This window comes from Mobula hypostoma, chromosome 10, assembly GCF_963921235.1.
Source record: "Mobula hypostoma chromosome 10, sMobHyp1.1, whole genome shotgun sequence".
In the NCBI taxonomy this organism is placed as follows: Eukaryota; Metazoa; Chordata; class Chondrichthyes; order Myliobatiformes; family Myliobatidae; genus Mobula; species Mobula hypostoma.
Genome location: NC_086106.1, coordinates 108,614,151 through 108,626,168, shown reverse-complemented (window position 1 = coordinate 108,626,168; position 12,018 = coordinate 108,614,151).

Genomic DNA, 12,018 nt, shown 5'->3' with positions numbered 1-12,018 from the left:
TTGCATAGCAATGCTAAGTCTCTGAGCAAGAGAACAGGATAAATATAATTAATAAACATGATGGATCAGTGAATTTACTCCAGGTAATTAAAGGCGCTGCATCAACTCTTAGATCACAGTAAACACGAGGAATTCTTCAGATGATGGAAAGTCCTGACGAAGGGTCTCGGCCCGAAACCTCGACTGTACCTCTTCCTAGAGATGCTGCCTGGCCTGCTGCGTTCACCAGCAAATTTGATGTGTGTTTCCCAGATCACAGTTGCAGCTTGTGTCCACTAGATGGGTCTATCAAATAAGTTTCCTAAATCTATTTCAATCTTGAGTGTCCAAATAACTATTAACCGTGTCAAATGCCACAGCTGTTGTTTTATAAAACAGCCATCCAGATTTTCAACTTGCAGAGTAATTGCTAAGGACACCAAAAATGTAAAACCAAATGCCATTCACCATTGGGTCCTTGCCAGGTCCATGCAGAACAATCCTATCAGTCCTTATTTCTCCTCCAGCAATCACTCTCCTTCTACATGCCCATTAAATAGATACTACTACCACCTTACCTATACCAGGAGTAATTTAATAAAGCTAATGAAACTTGTCATTGTATCTTGAGATATAGGGGTAGATACCAGAGCAACAGGATGGGATCACAGGGAGGAAGAAGTTCAAGCTCTACACAGGACGCACTGGAGTTCAGAAAATATCCCAAGTTGTTGGAGCCATGAGACACCGACTATTGCACCATTGTGCCACTAGTGTATGCAAATGTACCCTTGGCAGCTAGAAGTGTTGTGTGGCATGACTTGTTACCTTGTTGGACTGGATACCTCTGTTGGTTGATTTTAATGAAGGATATTCTGTACATAGCTCTACCAATGCTCCTTGCACTTTGCAATCAACAACACTTAACAACAAAGATGGAATATTATTACATGAGCGAGTAGCAGGGCGTAATTCAGTACAAAGGAAATTCAAGAGAGGAATTCACTAAACAGAGTCGTGCTAATGGCAGGCAATGGACATGGTGAGCTGAAGAAATATAAGTAGCCTCAACCAAATACAGTGCAAGTGGGAAAAAGTTGCCAAAGTTCTAGGCAGAGGGAATTGTGGCCTGATATGACCATAAAGTTAACATTGTTACTCATGATAAGGCCGGAGATGTATGTTGATAATGTAGTGTATTTAATATTTCAGTAATATTGTAAATATATTGTTTGATTAAACATTCTTTGTTTGTTTACATAATTCATTATGGGTTATATGTAAAAGTATGCGAATGGCATACATTATTATGCCACCATGTCATATGTGTGTGCCTCACTAAAGAAAAGACTAATTACACAAGTATTCTGGGCTTCCATGTTTTTTCTTTTGATTAGTTTCTGAATTATAAAACATAATAGTGGTGATGAAGTAGGTTTGAAATGAATCTGAGACAACTACCTACATGTTGAAGTGCAGCACATTTCATTCTTTGGAAGGGACAGACAGAGAGAGGGAGCGAGGGAGAGAGGGAGGGAGGGAGAGAGAGAGAGAGGGAGGGAGGCATAGAGGAAGGGAGGGAGGGAGGGAGAGAGAGAGAGAGAGGGAGGGAGGCATAGAGGGAGGGAGGGAGAGAGGGAGAGAGGGAGGGAGAGAGGGAGAGAGAGAGAGAGAGAGACAGAGAGACAGACAGAAAGAGAGAGAGACATTTGAGTTTTTTAAAAAAAAGCACAGTACGTGTTTTTTTGCCAGGGAGAAAGATGAGTTAAAAAAAGGGCAGAAAGTGAATGAAATTCACAGCCTCATAAGCAATAAGTCCAGGATGATAATGATAATAAGAATATAAGCAGAAATAGCTGGCTACATTGGAAAAATAAATACATTTGATTGCAGAACAGGTAACTGGTTGATGTATACTAATGAATTGAGCAATATTTTGAAGCAAATGAAGTAGCCAATGAAAAGCAAGTGTCTGTTTTTCTGCAAGTAATAGATGGAAAAGCATACAGCTTGCTTAGATATTTGACTGCTCCAACTAAACTACCTGGAATGAGCTTTGCAAATATCATGAGAGTAATGCAGAAATATATAGAAACAAAACCATTGTTGATTGCAGAATACTTTAGGTTTCATAAGCTTACATGGCTGAAATGAAGAAATTGCCCGAGCCTTTTCAGTTCAGTAATGGGTTTAAGGATGCACTGAGAGATCATTTGGTTCGTGGAATCTTACAGGAAGTCATTCAAAAATGGCTTCTAAATGAAGCAGATTTTAAAAAAGCGGTTGAAATTACTGAATCAATGGAAACATTAGCCAGAAACACAAATAGGTTGCTGCCAGTAATGTAAGTGAGCGTGGACAAAATTGCAACATCTAAACAGAAAACTGCCTGGCTGAACAAATTGTGTTACCACTGTGGCAGAGGCTCACATACAGCAGACCAATGCAATTTTAAAGGTGAAATCTGCAGAAAATGCAACAAAGTAGGACACGTACAAACAGAATGCTAGACAGACAAAAATAAAAGGACTGCACAGGGAAGAGAAAAAGATAAGAAGTCAAGTTGCAGTTTCAAAAAGAGCACAAATCTGCATGCTGTCGATGAAAAATCTGATAATGATGAGAGTGACACAGAACTGAGTAATCTTGAGATATACCATGAGAAAACTAATGAGAGACGAGCAATGTGACTTATACCAGAAGTGAATGGTAAAGAAATTAAAATGAAATTGGACACTGGCTCAGCTGTTTCAGTTATTTCACAAAATGAGTTTGAATGGCATTTCAAAGATTCTGAACTGAAGCCTGCTGATATCCAACTAAGAACTCATACCGGAGAAAAGAAAGCTCCAGTGGGAATGACATTCATAACGGTGAAATACAACAACCAACAAGCCACATTGGACTTGTATGTGGTTGAAACAGGAGGGCCCGCATTGTGGGCCCATGATTGGCTGAGCCAACTACAACTTGATTGGAGATGCAGCCACATTTTTTGCATGTCATATCCCCTGAAAGAGAGTCCATTGAAAGTGAATTATGAAAGGCACTGGATAATGTCACAGCAGTGTTCAAGGATGGCACTGGAAGACCCAAAAATATCAAAGGTAAAACAGTGTTAAATGAAAATGCCACATCCAAGTTTTACAAAGCCTGTTCAGTTCCTTATACCATCCATGATAACGTGGTCAATGAGCTGGATCGCATGGAGGCTGAGGGAATTCTTACCAAGGTTGAGTGGAACCCGTGGGCAACGACAGTGGTCCCAATAGCCAAGAAGAATGGATCTGTCAGGATCTGTGGTGATGTTAAGGTTACCATCAACCCAGAACTGAAATTAGATCAACACCCTCTGCCCAGGATAGAGGATACCTTTGCAAACCTTTTCGGAGGGAAACATGCAGCAAAGTGGGCTTAGCTAACACCTACCTACAGACAGAGAAGGAAGAAGATTCCAGCATGTTTCTCACCATAAACACTGACAACGTGATTTATCGCAATAATAGGCTTGTTTTTAGTAGAATCTGCACCTGCACTCTGGCAGAAAACTATGGAACAGGTCCTGCAAGGCTGTCCAGGCACTCAGTGTTTACCTGGATGACATCACTGTTACCAATGAGGATGGCAAGGAACATCTCCAGAATCTCAAGGCAGTGTTATAAAGGTTAGAAATTTATGGGTTCAGAGCACGATGCAACAAATGTGAATTCTTTAAACCAAACATCATTTAGTGTGGTCGCACCATTGATGCACAAATATTTACACAAGTGTGCAGAGAAAATCTCAGCAGTGTGGATGCCCCATGGCCAAATGACGTGTCACAGTTGTCATCCTTTTTATGATTTACCAATTATTATAACAGGTTGAAAGGTAAAAGTAAATTTGTTATTAATGTACATATATGTCATCATATACAACCCTGGGATTCATTTTCTTGCAGGCATACTCAGTAAATCCAAGAACTATAGTAGAATTAATGAAAGACGGCTGGACAAACAACCAATGTGTAAAAGTCAACAAACTGCAAATGCAAACTAGAAAAACTTTAGATTATGAAGACACGTAGTCCCCTTTTACTGTCATTTAGTAATGCATGCACTAAGAAATGATACATTATTTCCTCCGGTGTGATATCACAAAAACACAGGACAAACCAAGACTGAAAAAACTGACAAAACCACATAATTATACATATAGTTACAACAGTGCACAATACCATAATTTGATGAAGAAAGTCCGTGAGCACAGTAAAGTTCAAAGTTTCTCAAATGTCCCACATCTCACGCAGACGGGAGAGGGAAGAAAGACTCTCCCTGCCATGCCGACCACAATCCGATTCTGAGTCATCCGAAAACTTCGAGCTCTGATCAGCTCTCCGACACCGAGTACTGAGCGCCATCTCTGTCCGAGCGATTCGACCTCTTTCTCTGTTGCCAAAAGCAGGCAAGGCCGGGGATTTTGAGGCCTACCCTCCGGAAGATTCCCGACCACACAGTAATGACAGCAGCGGACGGGCGTTTCTGAAATTTCTCCAGATGTTCCTCTGTGCTTTCACGTCCATTCCCCATCAAATCAGAAATTGTCCACGGCTCCTATTTAACAGATACGATATCATTTTTCACCGGAGAGCTGCGCACGCCTTTAATAATAATAATACTTAATAATATTAATAATAATAAATAAGTAAGAAATAAATATCGAGAACATGGAAGAAGAGTCCTTGAAAGTGAGCCTATTGATTTTGGGAACAGTTTAGTTCAGTAGCCTGGCAAACCTGGTTACTGTGCTCCACCCTTTGAACTTATTACAACAGATCGGGAAGAAATGCCAATGGACAAAGCAGTGTGAGGTGGCTTTCCAAAACACAAGGGAAATGGTGACACCAAGCACTCTACTCATATATTATGATCCACAGCGTCCAGCGAAGCTTGTCTGTGATGTTTCACCTTAAGGCATAGGTGCAGTCATGTTCCACGGTACGTGTGATAGAAATGAATGGCTCATAGCCTGTGCATCACATTCCCTTACCGCTCCAGAGAAAAATTAGGCACAAATTGACAGAGGCCTTGAGTCTGGTTAGGTTTGGGGTGTAAAATGTTTCAGTCAGTATGGGACAGAATTTACCCTCATTACTGATGATCAACCACTGGTGTCCGTTTTCAATCCATTGAAGGGAGTTCCGCTAACAGCAGTGGCAGGAATTCAGAGACGGGCCCTCTTTCTTGGAGGACACAATTACGAGATTGAATCCAAGAGGACGACTACCCTTAGAAATGCTGATGGATTGTCCCATCAGAAAAACACTCCACTTGACTCATTCTCCCTAAGCTAAATCAAGTAATAGTAAAGAGGATAGCAAAAGTTCCTTCAGAGGCATAAAGTGTAAAAGAGAAGCGAGAGTGCATATCAGACTGCTGGAAAATGATGCTGGAGAGGTAGTAATGGGGAAAGAGAAATGGTGGACAAACTGAATGTATTCTGCATCAGACTTCACTTTGGAAGACAAGAGCGATATAATGGAAGTTCCAGGTGTCGGGGGTCATGAAGTGTGTGAAGCTACCATTACTAGAAAGAAGATTCTTAGGAATTGAAAGGTCTGAAGGTAGATAAGTCACCTGGACCAGATGCTCTATACCCCAGGTTTCTGAAAGGGGTAGCTGAAGAGATTGTGGAGGCATTAGTAATGATATTTCAAGAATCACTAGATTCTGGAATGGTTCTGGAAAACTGGGAAATTTCAAATGTCACTCCACTCTTCAAGGAGAGAGAGGGAAGAAAGGAAACTATAGGCCAGTTAGTCTGACCTCAGTAGTTGGGAAGATGTTGGACTTGATTGTTAAGGATGAGGTCTTAGGGTACTTGAAGCCACACGACAAAATAGGCCGCAGTCATCGTGCTTGCCTCAAGGGAAAATCTTGCCTGACAAATCTGTCAGAATTCTTTGAAGAAACAACAAGCAATTTAAACAAAGGAGAATCAGTTGATGTTGTGTACTTGGATTTTCAGAAGGCTTTTGACAGGGTGCCACAAAAGAGGCTGCTTTACAGGCTACAATCCCATGGTATGACAGGAAAGATTCTAGCATGGATAAAGCAGTGACTGACTGGCGGGAGGCAAAGGGTAGGAATAAAGGGAGCCCTTTCTGGTTGGCTGCCGGTGACTAGCGGTGTTCCACAGGGGTCCAGGTTGGGATCAATTCTTGTTAAGTTAAATGTCAATGATTTAGATGATGGAATTGGTAGCTTTGTTGCAAAGATTGGGGCTGAGAGGAAATTTGGATCAGCCATGTTGAAATGTTGGAGCAGACTCGATGGGCCAAATTCTGCTCTCATGTCTTCAGGGAAACCTGAAAAGACCCTGCACTGTCCTAGGTTTATATGGCAACCCAAAATGGCTGCAATGTGAAGCAGAAGTTCCAGCTCCCCCATCATTACCAACACCAGGATGAAATTGTCCTTGAAGGGGATTGCCTTATACGCAGATTGCGTGATGTTGTACCATCCAAGCTGAGAGCTAAAGTGTTGGAGTAGCTAAATGCCAGTCCTCCAGGCATGGTCAAAATGAAAGCATTGGCTCGAAGCTTGGAATGGATTAGCAGATTGAGCAGCTTGCCATGAACTGTTTGAGAAGCCAACATATCCAGAAGATGCCAAGAAAAGAGACTCTCCATCCCTGGGAATGGCCAGCATTGCCTGGCAGAGGATTCATGTGGATTTTGCTGGACCATTCCTGAGTATGTCAGGAAGACAGGCCTAAGGACGACCTGCTAGGAGAATACCTCAGACAGCAGGCAGGGGACATGGAAATGGAAGTAGGTGAAGCCGAGCCAGAGGACCAGAGGCCATGGCAGACCAAGTGACTGCACAGGATGTACCATCGCCAGATATCAGAGGTGGCTGACGTAAGAAAGTCCTACCAATGGCTGGAAATGGCAGAGCTGAGGGACAGCACAGAGGCACTGCTCGTAACAGCACAAGAACAATAAAAGCAGGGGTCTGTCACACCAGACAAGACCCAAGGTGCAGACTGTGCAAGGAATCCACTGAATCCATTGAGCACATAGTAGCAGGCTGCAAGATGCAGGCAGGGACAGCACACGCTGAAAGACAAAACCAAGTTGCAGGAATTGTGTACAGGAACATCTGCGCTGAGTATGGGTTGAAACACCCGAGAAGATAGTGGAGATTGACAGAGCTAAGATCCTGTGGGACTTCCAAATACAGATTGATAAGCGGGTACTGGCCAACCAATCAGAAATAGTACTACTGGACAAGGAACAGAAGAAAGCAATAGTAATAGATGTGGCAATCCCGGGTGACAGTAACATCAGGAAGAAAGAGTATGAGAAGCCGGAGAAATACCAGGGTTTGAAAGAGCAGATAGAAAGGATGTAGAAGGTTAAAGCCAGAGTAACCCTGGTGGTGATAGGAGCACTTGGAACTGTGACACCTGGACTGGGAGAGTGGCTCCAACAAATCCTGGGAACAACATCTGAGATCTTGGCCCTGAAGAGCGCACTACCAGGAACAGCAAGGACACTGTGCCGAACCCCTCGAGCTCCCAGGCCTCTGATAGAGGACCCGAGATTGAGGGGAAAAATATACATACACACCACCCATAAGGGATGAGAAAAATACTTTAAAATATATATCTATATAGATGACTAGAGACCAACGCATTACATGTTTGAGTTGAATTGCATTCTATATTGAGTTGGAGTTTATAGCTAAAAAATGTAGTGTATTTAATGTTCCAGTAATATTTGAGTAATATTGTACCTTGAGGTGAAAGGAGGCTTAAACAATTAAACATGGGGTCTTCTTGGAGGAAAAAGAACTGGCTTTCTGTTAGATAGTATGGAGATCGAGAACAGGCAGTGCAATATAGGGCCAGGAGCTGTGGTGTAGCCATGTAGCAGTGAATGAAACATACAATTCCCAGAATAGTATATGAGTGGGTAATTCAACAAACAATTCCATGGAAGATATTACAGTATTCTTCAAGAATCATAGATTTGTAGTTCCAATGTCTGCCAGTAAATGCTAATATATCTATTTTCCCACTGGGTTAATGTACAATCAGTCAAATTTATATTCAGTGGCCAATGAGTTCCCTGCAGTATCCAGTGACCCTGTGATCTCTGTCTCAGAGCCCGAAGTCAGAGCATCTTTCAAGAGGGTAAACCCTTTCAAAGCATCAGGCCCTGGTGGTGTTCCGGGTAGGGCACTGTGCCAACCAACTGGCCAAAGTGTTCAAGGACATCTTCAATCTTTCACTGCTGCAACTAAAAGTTCCCACCTGCTTCAAAAGGGCAACAATCATACTAGTGCCCAAGAACAGCGGGGCGAGCTGCCTCATTGACTATCACCTAGTTGTACTCGCATCTACTGTGATGAAGTGCTTTAAGATCATGGACAGAATCAACTCGTGCCTAAGCAAGGACCTCAATCCTCTGCAATTTGCCTATTGCCAAATGAAGTCTACAGCAGATGTAAACTCACTGGCTCTCCACTTAGTCTTGAATCACCTGGACAACAGCAATACCTACGTCAGACTGCTGCTTATTGATTACAGCTCAGCATTCAACACCATCATACAAATCAGCAAGCTCCAAAATCTGGGCCTCCGTACTTCGCTCTGCAAATGGGTCCTTGACTTCTCATCGGGAGACCACAGTCAGTGTCAGTTGGAAAGAATATCTCCTCCTCACTGACAATCAACACCGGAGCTCCACAAGGATGCGTTCTTAGTCCACTACTCTACTCTCTCTACACCCACAACAGTGTGGCTAAGCACAGCTCATACACCGTCCATACATTTGCTGATGACATACCTTTTGTTGGCAAAATTTCAGTTGGCGATGAGGAGATGTACAGGAGCAGGATAGCTGTTGACACTCAACTCCTGTTGAGTGGTGACATGACGATAACCTTGCACTCAAAGTCAGGAAGACCAATGAACTGAATGTGGGATTCAGGAAGGGGAAGTTGAGGAAACACACACCAGTCCTCATCGAGAGATCAGCTGTGGAAAAAGTGAGCAGTTTCCAAGTTCCTAAGTGCCAACATCTCTGAAGATCCATCCTGGGCCCAACATATGGATACAATTACAAAGAAGGCACAACAGCAGCTATATTCATTAGAGTTTAAGGAGACTTGGTTTGTCACCAAAGACGCTCACAAATTTCTACAGATATACCATGGAGAGCATCCTAACTGGTTGCATCTCATCTGGGGTCGGGGGGCGGGGGGCACTGCACCGGACTGGCAAAAGCTGCAGGAAGTTGCAAACTCTGCCATCTCCACCATGGGCACTAGCCTCCCCAGCATCGAGGAGATCTTCAAAAGGCAATATCTCAAAAAGGTGGCCTCCATGATTGAGGATCTCCATCACCCAGGACATGCCCTCTTCTCATTGCTACTATCAAGGAGGAGGTACAGAAGCCTAACTACACACACGCTACATTTTACGGACAGCTTCCTCCCCTCTGCCATCAGTTTTCCAAATGGTCAAGGAACCCATGTGCACTACCTCACAACTTTTTTTTTATTTTTGCTCTCTTTTTCTACTAAATTAATTTAATATATGTATTTGTTTTTCTTTTTGTAACTTATAGTTTATTATTATTATGTACAAACAACAAATTATGCCTAATTCTGATTCTGAGATTATGATAAAAAGTAAATTCTGAAAATATAAAAAAAACTCATGAATTTCATATCATCTAAGCTGATTTATTGCAAACTAAACTACTGAGTAAGTTATTTATGTATAATCAAAGTTGAAAGCCGAAGTCAAGTTTATTGTCATGTGCACCGTCTCATACTTGCCCAGGCGCAATGAAAAACGTACCTGCACCAGCATCATAGGCACTTAAGTATCATATTAGCGGCATTCATACAGAAGACATAAACTAAACATAAACTAAGCACAATTTGAGCAATAAAAGACACAATTGGAACAAAAATGTCAATTTTAGTGCAAGGTGATGGAAGTGTTCATAGTATTGTTAAACTGCAGCAATTAGGGTTGTGCTAGGGTTGGGCTGTTTCCATCCAGGGGGTCAGTGTGGACGTGGTGGAGGATTACAAATACCTGGAGATACGAATTGACAATAAACTGGACTGGTCAAAGAACACTGAAGGCTGTCTACAAGAAGGGTCAGAGCCGTCTCTATTTCCTGAGGAGACTGAGGTTCTTTAACATCTGTCAGATGATGCTGAGGATGTTCTACGAGTCTGTGGTGGCCAGCGCTATCACGTTTGCTGTTGTGTGCTGGGGCAGCAGGCTGAGGGTAGCAGACACCAACAGAATCAACAAACTCATTCATAAGGCCAGTGATGTTGTGGGGATGGAACTGGACTCTCTGACTGTGGTGTCTGAAAAGAGGATGCTGTCTAAATCGCATGCCATCTTGGACAATGTCTCCCATCCACGACATAATGTACCAGATGGGCACAGGAGTACATTCAGCCAGAGACTCATTCCACCGAGATGCAACACAGAGCGTCATAGGGAGTCATTCCTGCCTGTGGCCATCAAACTTTACAACTCCTCCCTTGGGCGGTCAGACACTCTGAGCGAATAGGCTGGTCCTGGACTTATTTCCTGGCATAATTTACATATTACTATTTAACTATTTATGACAGAAACAGGTGAATTGATTATGGGGAGCAAGGACATGGCAGACCAATTGAATAATTACTTTGGTTCTGTCTTCACTAAGGAGGACATAAATAATCTTCCAGAAATAGTACGGGACAGAGGGTCCAGTGAGATGGAGGAACTGAGTGAAATACATGTTAGTAGGGAAGTGGTGTTAGGTAAATTGAAGGGATTGAAGGCAGATAAATCCCCAGGGCCAGATGATCTGCATCCTAGAGTGCTTAAGGAAGTAGCCCAAGAAATAGTGGATGCATTAGTGATAATTTTTCAAAACTCGTTAGATTCTGGACTAGTTCCTGAGGATTGGAGGGTGGCTAATGTAACCCCACTTTTTAAAAAAGGAGGGAGAGAGAAACCGGGGAATTATAGACCGGTTAGCCTAACGTCGGTGGTGGGGAAACTGCTGGAGTCAGTTATCAAGGATGTGATAACAGCACATTTGGAAAGCGGTGAAATGATCGGACAAAGTCAGCATGGATTTGTGAAAGGAAAATCATGTCTGACGAATCTCATAGAATTTTTTGAGGATGTAACTAGTAGAGTGGATAGGGGAGAACCAGTGGATGTAGTATATTTGGATTTTCAGAAGGCTTTTGACAAGGTCCTACACAGGAGATTAGTGTGCAAACTTAAAGCACACGGTATTGGGGGTAAGGTATTGGTGTGGGTGGAGAATTGGTTAGCAGACAGGAAGCAAAGAGTGGGAATAAACGGGACCTTTTCAGAATGGCAGGCGGTGACTAGTGGAGTACCGCAAGGCTCAGTGCTGGGACCCCAGTTGTTTACAATATATATTAATGACTTGGATGAGGGAATTAAATGCAGCATCTCCAAGTTTGCGGATGACACGAAGCTGGGTGGCAGTGTTAGCAGTGAGGAGGATGCTAAGAGGATGCAGGGTGACTTGGATAGGTTGGGTGAGTGGGCAAACTCATGGCAGATGCAATTTAATGTGGATAAATGTGAAGTTATCCACTTTGGTGGCAAAAATAGGAAAACAGGTTATTATCTGAATGGTGGCCGATTAGGAAAAGGGGAGGTGCAACGAGACCTGGGTGTCATTATACACCAGTCATTGAAAGTGGGCATGCAGGTACAGGAGGCGGTGAAAAAGGCGAATGGTATGCTGGCATTTATAGCGAGAGGATTCGAGTACAGGAGCAGGGAGGTACTACTGCAGTTGTACAAGGCCTTGGTGAGACCACACCTGGAGTATTGTGTGCAGTTTTGGTCCCCTAATCTGAGGAAAGACATCTTTGCCATAGAGGGAGTACAAAGAAGGTTCACCAGATTGATTCCTGGGATGGCAGGACTTTCATATGAAGAAAGACTGGATGAACTGGGCTTGTACTCATTAGAATTTAGAAGATTGAG